Source organism: Podarcis muralis, chromosome Z (genome assembly GCF_964188315.1).
Source record: "Podarcis muralis chromosome Z, rPodMur119.hap1.1, whole genome shotgun sequence".
NCBI classification, from domain to species: domain Eukaryota; kingdom Metazoa; phylum Chordata; class Lepidosauria; order Squamata; family Lacertidae; genus Podarcis; species Podarcis muralis.
The window spans coordinates 32039614-32058663 of record NC_135673.1 but is presented as its reverse complement, the minus strand read 5'-3'; the positions used below and the strand labels follow the sequence as shown (position 1 = coordinate 32058663).

Genomic DNA, 19050 nt, shown 5'->3' with positions numbered 1-19050 from the left:
GGTGGAAGAGGAATGTGAAACTGTACAAAACCCCCACCTGAAATGAACATATTGTCCATCCCTTCTACCATTCCAAGAACAGTCTCTCTTTTCTCCTTCAAGGCATGACTACGTATTGCTATAGGGGTTCAAAGCTGGCTGGACCCATGAACAGGAGCATTCTTGTTTGAGGATGGTGATGCACTGCAATATTTGGTTGCAGGTTTCTCCCCCACATATCCCTAATTTATTGCACATCCCACCTACAGAAGAAGACTCCCACCATCTTCAAAATTGCATTTTGGCTGAAAAAGCACTCCTCCTCCTCCTCTTGCACCCCACTCCGAAAAGAACAGCTAATTCTGCATGAGTCAATCTCCTTTGCTCCTAGCACTGGATTCAGAAGCCTATTCCACGCCTTCTTTGAAATAAACTGTTTACTGGTGTTTAGTGGCAAAAAACCAGCCATTCCGTGCCCTCTGACTTTGCAGACTTGAGGTCTGGAACAAACAAGAGGGAATAAAGGAGTCAGCTGCATTTTCCAAACATGGTCTATACTATGGGCGTGCAGCTTGAATTAAGTTACTTCCAAGCAGGATGTAGCTCGAGTTCATGACAAATTTTCAGGCTCATGCTAACAGCAAAAGGATCAAAGCAGTCAGAATAATGCTTCGGATGTGTGCATTGTGGGCTGAGGGCTTATCTACACTTAAATTTTGCTCTGCTTTTTCCAGACACAGGTGAAGCACAACAAACAGCAATTTTATTTATTTTTTGTGGATTGCTGTTTGCTCTGATTCAGATTTCAAGAGCAGGTTTTTGCGGGAAAAGCTCAAGAGCAAAAGAAAAAAGAGCTTTAAAGTGTGGACTGTGCCTGGAAATCATGGAGGAAAGGTAAGTGTGGATAAGCCCTGACTCTCCCACAATAAGGTTCAAGACAAAGCAGCTCAGTTCAGCAAAGCTTCCTCTTAATTTGAGCGCTGTCACACTCTGTAGTTCTTCATTCTAGGCAGCAAGCCTGGCTGAGAGACCACGGTAGTGATTTGCAGGGGCTATGCAAAGCTCTTTGCCACACAGCTGAGTCCTTCCGAAAACACTTTGATTTACAAAGCGCCATTAACTGGAGAAAAAATGTTTTGCTCTGGATTTAGGCAATTTAGCTCTTGGGATCTTAGGCAAGCTTTGCAGATCTTGAGATGCTAGAGAAAAGCAAGAACTATCTCCTCCTGCATGAATGCACCTGGTTGCCCAGATTATCATTGGTGGCCCTGATCCAGATGAGCAGGGCCTATTCTGTGGTGGTACCCTGTTTCATGGTTTAATCTGCTTCCTGCATTTTAACAATTTGGTGGGGGGGGGTTGTTTTGCTTTTTAGGTTTGGTATGTAAGCCTCCTTGAGGACCTGTGGCATAAGGGAGTGATGGTATTTAAAATAAATTATTGTAAAATATTCCATTTGTTGAATGTGGAATGTTCTCCCCAGGGAGGGTCAGTTGGTTCCTTCCTTTAGGCACTTTTCTTCTTCTTTGGCGATCACTCGTACCCAAGTAAGATTGTCTTCCATGAACACGGTTCTAACAGTGAGTCCATAAGTGACTGCGGAGGCCAATTCTGAATCCACACATCCTTCCACAGTGGAGACATAGATTTCCAGGCAGGAGTTGATCACGGTGAGGGTTTGCCAAATGTGCCTTCCTCTTAGCACGTTTCTCCCTTTCGTTCTGAGTTCGAGTTTCTCCAAAGCCCATGACACCTTCGGTAAAGGCTGTTCTCCAATTGGAGAGCTTGCAGCCAGTGTATCCCAGTTGTTGGTGTTTATACTACATTTTTACTTCTTTTTTTGTGCCTTCCCTTGAAACATTTCAAAAGGCACTGAAGGGCCTGAACTGGGGGAACACTTGAAGAAGGCTAAAGGCTGGAAATGCTTCCTTATTGGAGAACTTTGAGGAATTTGATCTTTGCAGATTTTGATACAAATTGGACTGATTCCCATTTCCCAGACCTATGCAAACCACAGGCTGCTTTATTCCCCAAATGCTCCAATGCAGATCTTGAATAAATAAGGGTGCGATACAAACTTGCCCTATGTGTTGGGCTTGGGAGAGGGGGTTTGTATTGGGTGAAGGTAGTTTAAAAAGCAGAAGTGAGGACCTTCAGGCACAAGGACCAAATGCAGCTATCTAGGCCTCTCTGTCTGACTCTTGGAATTGGCAGGCCACACCCCTTGAAGGCCATACTAACCACCTCATTAAATGTTTTCACATGGCTGGAATGTGGCCTTGAACTCTGGTCACATTGAAGTTGGTAAGAGAAAGAGGTCTGTAGAGAAGCAACAATTGCATTAATTGCTCAGCTCACTTTTTCCTTTGGCCCTGCCCATTTTGTGCATGTGTACATATGGATGCTTCTTTTAGAAATAACTACTGTAATTTTCAGTATGTTTCAAGTCTTGTGTCTCCCAATATCCCGTACTGAAGCATGTCATGCTTATTGTTCTATTCGTAAGGCAGGGGACAAAATGAATCTGCAATAAACGTACTACATGACTCGGTGCTGTGCTGTGCTTGCAGCTCTTCCCAGAAACATGTTTTGCTATCCGTGGCTGGCTGTGGATTCCAACTGGAGGGAAAGCAAGATCTTTCCATCCAAGTGGAATTTGTGGGGGCCAGAGGCTCGTTCCCAAGCAGGCCAGGCTGAGCGGAGCAAGAAAATCACTTCCAGATTGCAGGCTCTGGTCCAATGGGCAGCCCAAGGGGTGTGGGTTTTGGCAGAGAGGAAGCGTGCCTTGGCGCTGAGACAGGAAATGCAGGACTCTGGCTCACCACGTGTGGGCTTGCTTGGCCCCGGAGGAGGGGTCTCCAATGGGTCATTTCGCTTTGGGCCTGAAAGGTCACACACCTGCACTACACTGCACAGCCTCTGCCTCCTATCTCTGTGCTGTGAAGCCCTCTGCTGAGAGCAGCGTGGTAATCCGAGAGGGCCAAAGGCTGTCACTGGAAATGTTGACGTTGTCTTGATTGTCAACTGGAATGTGACACAGTTCTCTCCACTGCTCTCATGCACATAGGCCCATTTGGTGCAAATCAATGGAGTGTCAGTTTCGTTTCGCTTTGTCATTTCAAGCCCTTATGGGAAGAAAAGATAAAAAACGATTTGCAATTGGAAATACGTGGGAGAAGTTGGACTCTCTCTAGGCTCTGTTTCAGCCTTCCTCAGCTAGCTACCCTCTTAATTTTGGACTACACGCCAATGGACTTCAACCATTGGGTGGAGCTGATGGGAGTTGTAGTCCAGTAACATATCAGTGCCGCCATTTTCGTTATAATCTTTGGCGGAATTCACAGCCTGACTTAACTAGGACACTGGAATATCTCTATCGGTAGAGCGTGAGACTCTTGATCTCAGGGTTGTGGGTTTGAGCCCCGTGTTGGGCAAAAGATTCCTGCATTGCAGGGGATTGAACTAAATGGCCCTTGTGGTCCCCTCCAACTCCTGCCTTTCTATCATTTTATTAGAGTGAGTGACGTTCAAATACAATAAAATTAATTTAATTTGGGAAAACCAGACACGTGTGATTGCAAAAACCATGTCTATCCCTTTGATGTGCTTGAAATGTGTCTGCTTCCTGTTCCATGTGGCAGTTTCCTATTTCCACACTGCACCACCAGGCAGAGATGGGTGGCTGGGCCTGACACCACCTGACTCCCCCAGCTTGCATCTTCCCTCCTGCTTTCTGCCTTCCCTTCCTGCGTGGGTGTCTGGAAAGGAGTGTTTGCTCCTCGGACAGCCACCTCCCCCAGCCCTCCTGTCTTGCCACTCCCACAGCGTAGCTTTCCTCCCAGTGAGTGAGCAAGCAAGCAAGCGAGTGTCGGGCTGCCTCTCTTCCCTTCTTCAGGCTGTAGCTGAATGGAGTAGAGATCTTGTGATGGTCCGGTCCTTTTTTGGCGTGTGATGAGGATGAACACCATGGAACACAGGTAAATCTGCAGAGGCGGGCTGCTCACCTGACTCCTTCGGTGGCTTGGGTGGATGCTCTGCTGAGGTACGCTGAATTCTTTCTTCTACCTGTGCCTCAAGCAGTCTGGGTTGACGGAATCATAGAATCATAGAATTGTAGAGTTGGAAGGAACCCTGAGGAACATCTAGTGCAGCGGTTCTCAACCTGTGGGTCCCCAGATGTTGTTGGACTACAACTCCCATCACCCCTGAGCTCTGGCCTTGCTAGCTAGGGGTGATGGGAGTTGTAGTCCAACAACATCTGGGGGACCCACAGGTTGAGAACTGCTGATCTAGTGAGTCCAACCCCCTGCAATGCAGGAATATGCAGTTGCCCCATATGAGAATCGAATCTGCACCACGATCCAACCAACTGAGCTATGTTTGTTCCAATTCAGCAGTAAACTTTGGGGTTTCCAGGGAAAGCAGCTGGACGTACCTGGGATAGCTCAGTCGGCAGAGCATGAGACTCTTAATCTCAGTCTTGTGGATTCTAGCCCCACATTCAGCAAAAGATTCAGCAAAAGTCCAACTGCAGGGGGTTGGACTAGATGGCCCCATGGGGTCCATTCCAACTCTACAATTCAATGATTCCACAGAGGTGGAACACCTCTCAGACCTGTGACTTTACATTAAGGGACAAACGGAAGTGTGGATGGGACCTCCAGGGATTCAGACCAAGGTTCTCTCCCTGCCTTACCTGGAGATGCCAGGGATTTGACCTAGGGCAGCAGACTTAGCAGGGGAGCGTACTTATCACAGGCTGTCTCCTCAAATATTTACTCAGCAGCCGAAACTGGTAGCATGAACAGTTTCCTTGTAAAGCTGGCCACACTGGCAGGGGCAGACCTACATTTTGGGGGGCCCTGAAGTTTGCACTGTTATGCGGGCCCCTTCACAACCGCAGCAAGGTCTGGGCAACCACTGTTATCTCCTTCAATGGGGTTGATCCATGACAGACCACCATAATTTTTTTAAAAATAGTAACCAGGGCTGTTTTAAGCATATCCGGCGCCATGGTACAAAGCTCCCTCTGCCCTGTCCCCCCCCCCCCAGTTTCCCAGAGTTTTTTTAGGGAGGATGGCACTGCCGGTGGGGCTGGAGGAGGCGGGCATCGGCTGGAGGGCGGCTCCTCCAGTGGGGAAGAGGCGGAGGCTGGCTGCTTCGTGCCATGGTGGCCACGGCAGATGGAGGCTCTGGGTGTGGCGCTGCTTCGGCATGGCAGAGGCAGGCGAGGGCGGCGAGCTGATGCAGGGAGGTGCCGCGTCCAGCCTCCACCTCTTCCCTGGCGCCCTCCAGAACTTGGCACCCTGGCACCCTGTGCCACTAGCTTCTATGGGTAAGACGCCCCTGATAGTAACCACTACAACTAAGATTTTGATTGAAGTTGTACTGGATTATCTCATATGTCCAAGTCACTGGTGTGAATAAAAAATTCTCTATGCCTTACGGTTTTTGAGTTATGGGGGGGGAGAATTAGGGAAGTGTTATATACATGCATTAAAGGTAAAGGTAAAGGTACCCCTGCCCGTACGGGCCAGTCTTGACAGACTCTAGGGTTGTGCGCTCATCTCGCTCTATAGGCCGGGAGCCAGCGCTGTCTGGAGACACTTCCGGGTCACGTGGCCAGCGTGACATCGCTGCTCTGGTGAGCCAGAGCCGCACACGGAAACGCCGTTTACCTTCCCGCTAGTAAGCGGTCCCTATTTATCTACTTGCACCCGGGAGAGCTTTCAAACTGCTAGGTTGGCAGGCGCTGGGACCGAACAACGGGAGCGCACCCCGATATACATGCATTAGGCACTTTTTAAAGCAAATTTTTAAAGCAATGTGGGCTAAAGTCATTACTTGGGCCTCTCTAGGATTAGCGTCCCCAAAGCTTAAGTTTCATTAGTTTCATAGCATATCTTCCTCTGAAAACTGGCATGCATTCGCTTTCTTTTCCTTTTTCCTTTGTGAAAGGTGTAGCATTGGTACCCATCTGACAAACAACGTGTGGCATGGTTATCAGATCCATGCATGCACATGTATTATTTTATATGATGATAACTCAGGTGCATAATTTGTGCACTATAAAGTTGCGAATCAGACTATGTAATAAAATACTAACACTAATGCTAGTAACAATAATGGTGTTGTTCGGCTTTTGACTATAAATGAAGGAGGTGCTATTTTATTGACAGCTGACTCCATCAGGCCTCCGCTTCAAAATAGGAAAAAGATAAGAAAAAAGGGTCTTTGTACTAGGCTGAGAAAGGGATCTCTGCCTGAGATGTTGGAGAGCTGCTGCCAGTCAGTGAAGACAATACTGAGTTAGATGGACCAGTGGCCAAATGCAGATCTGCAAATATGACCCCTGCATAGCAAAGAATTTGGTTGTGTACTTCGATTAGTTTGCACAGCAGAGGGAATTTCAGCGTCATGAAATGGCACTCTACACTTGAGAAAATTCCCATTTGGACACAGACTGCTATCTCCTTTAAACACTAAGCCATTTGGATACAGCTGTGTTGCAGGAGAGTTGCCCATGTCATCATATTGTCCCTCTGTTGCAGATTGTTGCACTGGAATTCCTTCTTTCTTGCTTGAAGTTTTCTAAGGCTCCTGTTTACATGCTCCTGTTTTACACTCATTGCGCTCCCACCAAGAGTTTGGAAAGTGGAGTGCACACATTAACCAATATCCATACAGTATCTCTTGTTTCTTATAAAATACTGCATTTTTATGAGTTCCCCTAACAAACCAGCTTCAATCCAAATTGAGAAAAATGATGCCTTTGCTGTCTTTTAGGTTGGTAAGAGTCCTACAAAGGTTAAAACGACAACTATACAGTCCCTGCCTTCAGGGTTAAAATATAATAGTTACAAGATAAGAGCAGAATGGGAGGGAGGAGGAAATAGGAACACAAGCAAATCTGGGAATGAGTTCTTCATAAAACACATTACTATCAGGAATCATGGGTGTCCACAGTGCGATGTATGTGTGTGTGGGGGGGGGAATCCCCCTTGAATGAACCATAATCTCCAGATTCCCTGGTTTCTTCCTTCCTTTTTTTAAGAGAGAGTGCGTGTTTAGCATCTGTAGAACCTGAGCTATATTTAGGCAACAAGTTACAGTCACTATTCTTTTCATTTGTTTGTGAGAAACCAGCTAGTCCACGTCCCCCAAATAAACACACTTGCAGTGTTTCATACTGGGACGCAGGTGGTGCTGTGGTCTAAACCGATTGGAAGGTTGGCGGTTTGAATCCCCGCGATGGACTGAGCTCCTGTTGCTCTGTCCCAGTTCCTGCCAACCTGAACAACCTGTTCGAAAGCACGCCAGTGCAAGTAGATAAATAGGTACCGCTGCGGCGGGAAGGTAAACGGCATTTCCATGTGCTCTGGCTTCCGTCATGGTGTTCCGTTGCACCAAAAGCGGTTTGGTCATGCTGGCCCCATGACCCTGAAAGCTGTGGAATCTTGTGGCCAATGCGGCACTTGAACCCTCAACTCTGACATCAAGAGTCTTATGCTTTACCAACTGAGCTATCCCAGCAGTCGATAAACGATGGTGCTCAATGTTTCCATTCTCTGTTTAAAATGAATCTGTATGTAAGCCAGGTGTGGGGAACCTTTGGCCCGCCAGATGCTGCTGAATTACAACCCCCATTAGCCCCAGCAAGCATGGCCAGTGGCCAGGGATGATGAGAATTGTGGCTCAGCAGCAATCTGGAAGGCCAGAGGTTCCCCACATCTGCTCTAAGGCTAAGCATGTGAAAAGGAAACAGCTGCACATTGCTCTCTCTCTCCCTCCCCCCAACCAATGCACTCTCTTACTTTACCCTGTCTCCAGTGTCTCCTCTCCAGCTCTAGTTTGCCCTGTTCAGATATTTAGATTGTGACCTCCTTGGGACAGGGACCTATTCTCTTCCACTCTACAAAGCATCACATAAACGGATGAAGAAAAGGCAAAATGGTTTGAGGCAGACTTAGGGTTCTTTGAAAAGAAATTCCTTTTGTTTGCTGGGCAGGGAGTGATCTAGAAAGGTCACAAAGCAACCGGTAAGATACAGCAGGGAGAGGCCCCCTGATTCACTCCCCTGCACACACAAACTCCTTCAGCACTGCTAATTGGAAGACTAAGCAAATCTCACCTTTTCCAAGTCTTTAAACTGTCCTGATGATGCAAAAGAAATGTGGTTTGGGGAGAGGAATGGCCGAGACCTGTCAAGGGAGATGAAAGAAGAAAGAATTATGGGGCAAAACTGCTTGCGCTTGTCTGGGGCAGGAACAGTCCGTGCTGGGAGCCAAAGACTGCGCCAGAAGCATCTTGTAAATCCCACTTAATGGGTGGTCTCTTTTTCGTGCGTGTTTGTGTGTGTGTGTTTTCCTATCTTGCCAGCAATGGGCTCACGCCATCCATGGTGTCTATAAAAGGGTTACACACAACAGCTTTCTGCTCAGCGATTGCTTAAAGATGCAGAATGTTTGGGGGCTAGGATGTGGGGGAGGAGGGCTGGCTCCAGATCTGAGAAGGCCCTCTGGTGCCCTGTGGGTTTACATCCCAGTGGCGGGTATTTATTTATTTATTACATTTGTATCCCAGCTTTGGTCCAAGGAGCAAACAACATCGCATACAAGGTTCCCCCTCCCCCCTGCTCTAGTCAGGGCACCCCCCTCACAACAACCCTGTGAAGTAGGTTAGGATGAGAGAAAGTGGCTGTGTACATACCATGCATTTGACACATATTTAAAGCACATGGCCTCCCCCAAAAGAATCCGGGTAGTCTGTTAAGGGTGCTGGGAACTGTAGATTTGTGAGGGGTAAACCACAGTCACCAGGATTTATTAATTTTTTTTGCAGGGGGTGGGGAAAGAGTCATGTGCTTCAAATGTATGGTGTGTATGCAAGTAGTGACTGGCCCAAGGCCGCTCCATGAACTTCATAGCTGTTTGGAGATTTGAACCCTGGTTTTCTGTGATCTTGTGACATAGTGTTGCTGTGGGGCATTGTTGGAAATTAAAATGAGATCTCCCAGACTCCTGGGGGCCAGGCAGCATTTACATTTCCCACAAAGCCTCTGATGTTGCATTCTGGAGGTGTGGACATTGCCCAGCCAGGATCAGGAACTATGGCGGAAAAGAGACCACACAACCAATTTCGTGGTGGTGCTGTGGTGGTTAGGATAATTGGATTTTGTTGAATATGTATCTTTCAGAGTGGGATGGGGAACCTTAGGCCCAGGAATGAAATGTGGCTCTCCCAAACAACTCTCTCAAGGCCACATTTCTCACTGGCCCTGGAGGATAAGAGAGGGATGTGTGAATATGGGTGTGAAAAATAACCTACTATACAAAGGCAAAAATGGCATTCATTGCTCCACCTACTTTTGCCTCTGGCCCCGCCCATGACTGGAATGTGGCCTTCAGAAGGTTGTTTACAAGGGAATGTGGCCCTTGGGCTGAAACTGATGCCCCCCCCCTGCTTTAAGGGCACCTCCCTTTCTGGTTTGAAGAAACCAAGCGGAAGTTTTAAGGAGGCTGGCCTTGTGGAGAATTAGGCCTTCAAAGAGGCCGCAACACTCATGAATAGTACTTAATAAACACCATCAGTTCTAAAAGCAAACACATTTGGTATGTGCTGACAGAATTGTAGCCAAAATGAGGCCGCTGGGAAATTAAAAAGAGAGGAACAAGCATGGTTGGGCCATGTTTTGCCAAAGAACAAAAATATGGATGAGCAGTGAGGGACAAAACTTTTCAATGAAGACTGAGCATTCTCAGTTAGAGGCAGAAAAACAGGAGAGGGCAAAGAAATGGGGTATCCATTCAGAAGGCAAGGCTGGCTGAAACTTTAGCAAAACTAATCTAGCTGCTTATTTGTCTCCCCCCTCTTCTTCCACCACCACCACATTTATTATAATTCATTCATTCACCTTTATTTATATAGCGCCATTAATGGCTGTGTAGTAAAAAGAAAAAAGAAAAAATGATAATTACCTTAAAATCAGGTATAAACAAAAACTTACAAGGCCCATCCATATATATATATATACACACACACACACACACACACATATACACACACACACACACTGTATATATATGTGAACAAGTCTTCTGCAGCATACTTAAAGGATGAGTGTAACAAAGCGCACTGACATATTTTCTAAGTGCCCTCCCAATTTAAAAACCAAACACCTGGGTAAATAAGAATGTTTTTTGCCTGGTGCCTAGAAACAGACAACAATGGCACCAAGTTTGCTTCCCTGAAAAGGGCATTCCACAAATGGGGAGCCACCACTGAAAAGTTGGCCTGTTCTTGTTATATTTAATACTTATTGATGCATCTTTCCTGGAGTGGCAGTGTTGTGCGATGAACCTGTGGAAAGGCATCAAATGAGTTTTGAAAAAACAGGTAAATCGGGTGATATAAAATAAACAAGAGGCTTCTGATAAATTATGGCCCTGTTGCTTCAGGCCTTTGATTTTTGTGGAAATATTGAAAATCAGCAGGGACGGGGAGACCCCGGCCCTTCAGATGCTACTGATATGCAATACCCACCATCCCTGCTGGGCTTGTTGTTGTTGCTGTTGTTTAGTCGTTTAGTTGTTTAGTCGTGTCCGACTCTTTGTGACCCCCTGGACCAGAGCACGCCAAGTACTCCTGTCTTCCACTGCCTCCCGCAGTTTGGTCAAACTCATGCTGGTAGCTTCGAGAACGCTGTCCAAGCATCTCTTCCTCTGTCGTCCCCTCCTCCTTGTGCCCTCCATCTTTCCCAACATCAGGGTCTTTTCCAGAGAGTCTTCTCTTCTCATGAGGTGGCCAAAGTATTGGAGTCTCAGCTTCAGGATCTGTCTTTCCAGTGAGCACTCAGGGCTGATTTCCTTCAGAATGGACATGTTTGATTTTCTTGCAGTCCATGGGACTCCCAAGAGTCTCCTCCAGCACCATAATTCAAAAGCATCAATTCTTTGACGATCAGGCTTCTTTATGGTCCAGCTCTCACTTCCATACATCACTACTGGGAAAACCATAGCTTTAACTATATGGACCACTATGACCTGTCCATTTTGAGTGCCCTGCTCGGCATAGTTCATAGCTTCTTTGATTTATTCAAGCCCCTTCGCCACGGCAAGGCAGTGATCCATGAATGTGGGAGTCCAACAACATTAGGAGGGCAGCTGGTTCCCCACAGCTTATCTATAGAGCTCCAAAGGCAGCCCTTGCAAGCTGACTTTCCTAGGAGTTGCCCACCTGTTGCCTGGTATTCAGGTAACACACACACGGTGGTAGGATCCTCATAATCATTAATAAATGTGTTTAGATGTCAGAGGTTTTCCTCTGTGCTCTTAAGCATTCACAGGCTCTGTTAGAATCATGCCTCTGCTTGGTACCTGGAGAGAAAAGGCAGCCCACCGCAGGCCCTCTCTGGCAGGCTAGGGCTAGGAGCGGAACTGACAACAGATCCATTGAGCTCCATCGCATCCGAGATCCAGGAAGACTTATTCTCAGAGGCCTTTTCCCACCGCCACCTCACTCCCCTCCCCTTCCTGGCAAGACTTCTCTAAAGTACCAAGCACACTGTGCCCGTTGGCAGCTCACCAGGCAGCCAGCGAAGGCTGTGCGCACACAAGTATACACAGGGCATTGGCTGCTGGCACAAAGTGTGGCTTCAGTGGAGGGTGCTGAGGCTGGCTGGGAGGCTCCCTTGCACTCTGCCCTGCTGAATGAGCCAAGTGTGCTTGCCCAGAGAATTGGCATTTTGTGTGTGCGCTGCTTGCCTGTTCAAGTGAAAGAGAGCAGCGCACTAGACGCCTCTTATTCAGAGGCCCCTCTCTCCGGGGTTCATCGCACAGCCAGGAGCAGACATTTCTCCTGAAGATGCACCCAGCTGGGAAGTCGGTGCAGGGCAAGAAAGGACTCCGAGGGAGAACAGAGCGGGCAGCACCAAGCGGTAGATCGGCTGCTGCTTCGTAGGCCGGTTCTGAAAGGAAGCAGTTACCCTTCAGGGATGCAAGCAGGTGAGAAGCACCTTGGCACACTCTGTGCTAACGGTTTGGCTCTTGTGAGGGGAGCAGCACTTTTTCTTCTGGGCGACACCTGTGCCTTTTTGTTTGCTTGCTTCACAGAATTATAGAATAGTGGAGTTGGATGGGAACGTTCATCTGGTGCAACCCCCTGCAATGCAGGGATCTTTTGCTCAACATGGGGCTCCGACCCACGGCCCTGAGTTTAAGAGTCTCATGCTCTACTGACTGAGCTATCTCAGCACTTCCCATTTTGCAACAGGCAGAACCTCAGCAGGTGAAGCCTCTAAAAAAAACCTTTTAGACTTCTGCCTTTCCACTATTAATTATTTTGTTGTGAAGGGGAGAAAATGTACTTTCTAAATGTTGGTGTGCATGTTAAAGGCAGAGAAAAGGGAGTGGAGAAGTTGGCAACCCATGTCTATGGAAGAGTTTCTGTGGGGCAATGTCCCCCCGCACTTACTGAGGGGTTGTCCACATTCACCTTTATTCCATGCTTTTCAGGCATGGTCTGCGCTTTAAAACTCCATGTCCAAGCGCTCCTCTCTCCCTCTTTTTCTCTCTCTCTCTTTCTGCTCTGGAGCTTTCCCTGAGAAAACCCAATCCTTAAAGCTCAGTCGGAGCAAACAGCAATCTACCGAATACTCGAATTACTCCAATTCAGCGCAGACCTGTGGCTGGAAAGAGCAGGCAAAAGTTAAATATGGATAAGCCATCACCGGTGCTACCCGATCTGTGTGGTTTTTACTTATTTCAATAAACTGCATTGAATGCCCACTTCATTCTGGTGATGCATGAATTGATCCGCGTTGGCAAATGTTGGAATAAAGCGCAAGACAATACGGGAAAAGCTTGATCGCAAATGCAAGGAGCGTTAACCTCCCAGGAATCGGCCTTAAGCCGCTGCTGCCACCTATAGGATGTCCTGAGTATAGATAGCGAAGCATGGGAATGTAGAACGAGAACATGATTAGGTTAGTATGCGGTCACGTCCACACCTTGTATTTAAAGCATATTCAACACACATTTAAAGCTCATGCTTTCCCCACAAAGAACCCTCCGAACTACAGATTCCCTCTCACAAAATCACAGTTCTTGTTACCCTTAGCAAAGTACATTTCCCATGATTTTTTGGTGTGGGGAAGAACCATGTGTGTTGAATGCTCTTTAAATGTATGGCTTATGTGCAGGTTTGGATGTGCAGGTTTGTTGCTGTTTCATTGGATCAATTTGTACCCAGTTCATTAGACCTCCCTGGAAAAGTCTGGCTGGTTCTGTCAATAAAATGAAAGCCAGGCCACCAGATGAAGGATTGATTTAGACATATTCCATGGAGATTTATTAATAGGGTTACATCCAGGATTGTGTTTAATCCCACTTGAGACCTTCTCTCTATATCCCCACCCTGACTGGCCAGAAAGGGGATGATAGGGTGCTTTTGCACTGAGGCTCCTTTCAGCTGACTTCAGCCGCAGGCATGTGGCACTGTCCCCCCCCCCCCCCGCCGCCCCTGCTCAGGAAGAGTTGTAAAATAACCATTAAAGGTAAAGGTAAAGGGACCCCTGACCATTAGGTCCAGTCGTGACCAACTCTGGGGTTGCAGTGCTCATCTCACTTTCTTGGCCGAGGGAGCCGGTGTACATCTTCCGGGTCATGTGGCAAAGCATGACTAAGCCGCTTCTGGTGAAACAGAGCAGCGCACGGAAACACCGTTTACCTTCCCGCCGGAGCGGTAACTATTTATCTACTTGCACTTTGACGTACCTTCGAACTGCTAGGTTGGCAGGAGCAGGGACTGAGCAACGGGAGCTCACCCCGTCACGGGGATTCGAACCGCTGACCTTCTGATCAGCAAGTCCTAGGCTCTGTGGTTTAACCCACAGCGCCACCTGCGTCCCAAAATAACCATTGCTGGCTCTGAATTATGCCTTATGTTGGGTTTAGAGATAACTGAAACTACAAAGAGTTTGTTCTGGATCTTGCTGTTCTGTTCCTATTTTAAACCACTTGGAATTTAGTGGGTTTGTGTGTGTGTGTTTACAATCAAATCAGTTTGCAGGATAGCAGGAGAAAGTTCCAGAAAGGAGTTGCTGGCCCCTTATGGGAAAGGCTGTAGCTCACCGGTAGAGCAGCTGCTTTGCATGCAGAAGGTCCGAGGCTCAGTCCCAGGATGGGAATGTCCCCAGTCACCTGCTGAGAGTACAGTCGTCACTGAGCTAGATGGACCTGCTGTTCTGACTCTGTATAATGTGGCTTCTTCTGTTATTTCTGTATCACTGTCAGCGCATGGGACATTTTACAGAGCACAAGGGGACAAGTCCCTGCCCTGAGTAGCTTACGACACGAAATTTGAAACTGGGATGGGGGGAGAAGAGGGGGTGAATGCCCCCATATTTCATGGGGCCACCCCCCGCTTAAAGCAGGAGAGATTTTCAGTAACTTTTACGGGGGCGGGGGGCGGCAGCTTGCTGAATGTTAATGCTTTTCACGGTGGGGAGTTTTATACCATAGATCAGGCAAGTCCAACCGGTCGATCGTGATCTACCGATCGATTGCGTGTCATCCCTGGTCGATCCTTGTCGATCGTGTGATCCAGATTGATTGCCCCCCCAAAAAAACCTCAACAACTGTGGTGAATTATCCCAAAAAAACTCAACAACTTTGGTTAATCCAATGGGTAGATCACTGCCTGTTTTTTTATAGTGGGAGTAGATCACAGTCTCTTGAGAGCTGGGCATGCCTGCTAAAACCACTTAGGGGCTGCTTCAAGCAGTGGCAGAGCAGCAGCCCAGCCGTTTTATTTGTGAAGCATAGAACTGTAAAGTTGGAAGAGACCCTAATCTCAGTTTCTCACTTCCACATAATCTTTGTGCAAGCAAATTGGAACAGAAGCCACAATTTCGACTGACCACTCACAGGCCTGCGGATTATGTTCAGCTGCCATTTGAAACTGCAGTTTGCCTTCAACTCCTGCAGGTGGCACTGTAGGAGAGCAGCTTTGTCCAGCTTCTAAAGGCCTTCTAGGCCCGCAACATCTGCACCTCACATATCCCAAACCATGGACTCCAATGTGGAATTTGAGACACTTAGGAAAGAAATGTTCCAAATCACCTTCCAAATGCACCCACTTTTTCAAGGGTGCAAGCAATCCTCTCTATTTTTTTCTGGTGCCATTCCCATAATGTGCACATCAGGAGCTGGTCAGCAGCTAGATTGGCCCTTTGTGTATATGTGATTTTTTGAGGAGGCAGTGGGGAAGAGATGGGTTAAGATCTTGCAAGCAACCTTCTTAAAAGGAACTAGGGCAGCCAAATGCAAAAGAGGACAGGCAAGGAATTTCAGAAGTTGTATGTGCTGGAATTCTACAACCGCTGCTACAGGCACAGGAGCCCTGCCTTATTTTATAGCTTGCTTCCCTAGGATAACCCCACCACTACCACATTTTTCTTCATTGGCCCAGCTGCTTCAGGAGCTCCACCGACCTTTTCTTACCTCTCTCTAGCTGTCCCTCTTTCTTAACGGAAGAGCTTAAGGCAAGTCTGCTAGATGAGACCAATGGCCCATTCTCACAGTGGCCAACCGTGGGAAGCCTGCAAGCTGGACATAACAGCACAATGCCTACCTGTGATTCCCATCAACTGGTATTCAGAGGCATAACACCTCTGACAGTGGAGGTAGACTATAGCCATCGTGGCTAGTAGCTGTGGGTATAGTATGCCTTATTATATGGAATAGTAGCCTTATTCTAGTTGATAGTCTTATTTTGAATTTGCCTAATCCTCTTCTAACATCATCCAAGTTGGTGGCCAAGACTGCCCACTGTGGGAGAGAGTTCCATAGTGTAACTACGTACAGTACATGAACTAGTTCTCTGAAAAAGAATCAGTGAGGATGGAGAACCCCAACTAGCAACTGGTGGACCAAGCATGTAGTACTTGGGAAGCCACCTATGGCTCTGCTGTGGCTGGTTGCTAATCTCCAACACAGTGGCAGGGAACCTCAAAAAAGTTTAAGGGCTGCTTGCAAAGGGTTTTCAAACAGTCCCAGGCTGTGGCTTGAAGTCCTGATAATCGGGTACCCACCTCTCAAATTTTATGTGCGAGGGTTGGGAAAATTAAGATTTTGCCCACTGGCCAGAAATAATTTTGTATTAAATTGTGGCTTAGGGTTATGTGTGAGCCCAGGCCAGCAACTTAACAATAGTTTGTTTACTATGGTTAAAGGTAAGCTCATTGATCAAGGTTTTTAGTTGGTTTATACACCTTTGTTAACATAGTGTTATGTGCAAACTCAGACCACCTCCTTTAACTATGGCAGGCATCAGTAAGGTTTATCTTGCCTAGGCCAGATTGGTCTGGTGGAGATCCCTCTGTGGGCCGGATTGCGCGTGCCCGTGAGCGCCCACACCTGCAATTTTTGGCATCTGCACAGATGCAATTTCCGGCGCCGCGGAAGCAAGTCCCCATGCTGTGCTGCACCGGTTTAGCACAGTGTGCGAGTGGGCAGCTCAGTTCGGGGGCGGCTCGGGGGCTGGTCAAACGACCTCCGTGGGCTGCTTCCGGCCCATGGGCCTTAGGTTGCTGACCCCTGAACTATGGTTAAGGAACTGTCACTGACCAAAAGCTACAGAGCCACAAACAAATAGTGGCAAAAGATTTAAATTGCTGGCTTTGTTGCACTCACTGGTATTCTGTTATGCAATAAAACAAGGGTTATGTAATCATTTGCCAGACACCTCAGCCATAACCGTGGTTTATTAACAATGGTTCACAACCATGGTTTAGCGTTATGGGCAAACCAAGCTAATGTGTCTTTTTCAGATTGCGGCCTTCATCTTGTTTCACTGACATTTGGATATGGCTAGATAGCTGGCCATTCTAAATCCCAGAGATGTTGTCTATGCTGAGTGGTGAACACCCATTCTAACTGGATCTTTTCAGCCCATCTAAACAACAAAGAAGTCTGTTGGCTTCAGGGTGTGGCTCACATACTGCAGAAAGAAATTGCTCCTCTTTAGGTCACTGCTATTCAACTTGCTTTGCAAATTCATTCCCATTTGGGAGAAGGGGACCACACCCACTTTGGTAGGATCTTATGCTCTTTAGAGTGGATCTTTTTCATCCTGTTCTGCATGGGAACTTGACACGCCGCTCTGTTGCATGATTATCTTGCGGAACAATCAAGATGACTGCTGATTTGAACACCCAAGAGAAGAAGTCTTTCAGGTAATTGGGCCCAGAAACAAACTGGCAACCAGTGCAGCTGTTTTAAAATAGGTTATATGAGATCTAAACAGAACCCCAACCAGTAATCTGGCGGCTGCATTTTGGAGCAAATGAAGTTTCTGAGGTTTTTTCAAGCCTCAGGAATCTACCTACAGCATCCCTGACACCTCACCACCCAGCTTTTGCTTAAATAAATCCAGCAAGGGAGATATTTGCTAGGATTTTTATTATCATTTAAAAAAATTGCATCTTGCCAGGGGCCCCTGGAATAAGACTGGAGTAAACCCACATCATTAAACACAAACAGCAGGGAGGAGCTGCAACTAACTCCAGTTCACTGGAACGTTTTGCTGTTTAACATGCATGCTTGCACATGTCATTTGCTTGCATGCTTTACTGACCCTCAATTTTTGCATGTGTGTGTAAAAACAAAACCTGAAAAACAAAGCACACTGGAGCAGCCCACAAACTTATATCACTCTGGTTGCAGCCAATGGTTAATAGGGAGGACCTATTGCTTCACCACTTTATCTCTTGCCTAAAGCCTTTAGCTCAGGGTGGGCTCATACAGCTTCAGATTCTTGCATGCAGTTAAGCGGTAAAGTTTCTGTAGTTTAAAGCAGATGACTTGTGACTCCGCCTTGGAGTATTCAGAGATGCTCTGGCCTATGTGGTAAGTGGGGAGGGCCCATTTACTCTTTGTTGCCTGGAGGACACAGGGTGGGTGAAGGTAGATTTCATAATGTGAAGATAAGGAAGTGATAATACACAGAGGTCTTTCCTGCTTTCTCTGACCAGGATCTAGTGGGGTAGAAAGGAAACTGGAGCCCAGCTGTTTTCAGTGTTTGCAGCTTTAACTACTTACAAAAGCTTTGCTACGCTTGAGAGGGAGCAAGAGCTTGAAGCAATACAATATTTCATTTTCCTGGTTTTGCACTATTGCATGCAGATCAGGATTTGCAGTATTCGTAACCGGCTGATGACTGGTGTGTAAAGAGCACACCAGGAAACTAAGGTAATGTCCAGATTAGCACTTATTGCCTGGTCTCATTTTGCTATTTTTTTGTTCCTTGCTGTCCTGCTGTTAAATACTCCTGTGTTTACTATTTGTGCATGTATCGTCCCTTGTGGAATTGCTTGCTTTGATTTTGTGAAACAGCTGTTGCTAAAACAATTTGACAGAAGAAATCAGCGAGGTTTGAGGTGAGTGAGTCCCAGGCACAAATTCATTGTGGGATGAAGGGAGAATGGCTGATAGACAAACTAGATTGAGCGTCAGCTTAGAGGTGGTGGTGGTGAATCTGCTACAGTTTGAATTCAAAGGCAGATTTACCAAATGTGCACTTTCTGAAGCATTCCAGGGTAGCATCCCAGGGACTGACCATAGATAGTGGAGTTTTGTTTTGTGGCTGTCGTTTGATGTTAGAGTACCCGCTCTGCATGCAGGATGTCCCAGGGTCAGTTCCTGACATCTCCAGGTAGAGCTGGGCATGCCCCCTGCCTGGAGAGCTGCTGCCAGTCAGTGTAGACAGTACTGGGCTAGATAGGCCAGTGGTCTGACTCAGTGTAAGGCAGCTCCCTATGTGTCCCCATGAAGCTAGAAGCATTTAGATGGATGGGTGGAAGCATGCACAGTAGGTGGAAGCATGCCAGGCCCTTTAGACAAAATCAGTGGTCTGATTTGACTGGGGTAGCTCAGTTGGTAGAGCATGAGACTTTTAATCTCAGGGTTGTGGGTTCGAGTCCAACATTGGGCAAAAGATCCCTGCATTGCAGGGGGTTGGACTTCATGACCATTGGGGTCCCTTCCAACTCTATGATTCAGCATTAGGTGGCTT

General features: G+C 47.1%; 1 protein-coding gene and 1 non-coding gene across 3 annotated transcripts in view; both read left to right on the top strand.

Moving 5' to 3' along the window:
- The window catches only part of NHSL2 (NHS like 2), a 118700-nt gene that overhangs the window by 13179 nt on the left and 86471 nt on the right, over positions 1-19050 (top strand). The gene's annotated exons all lie outside the window — the stretch shown is intronic.
- Positions 18887-18969, top strand: TRNAK-UUU (transfer RNA lysine (anticodon UUU)). The gene has a single exon. It is a non-coding gene; the product is annotated as a tRNA-Lys (tRNA).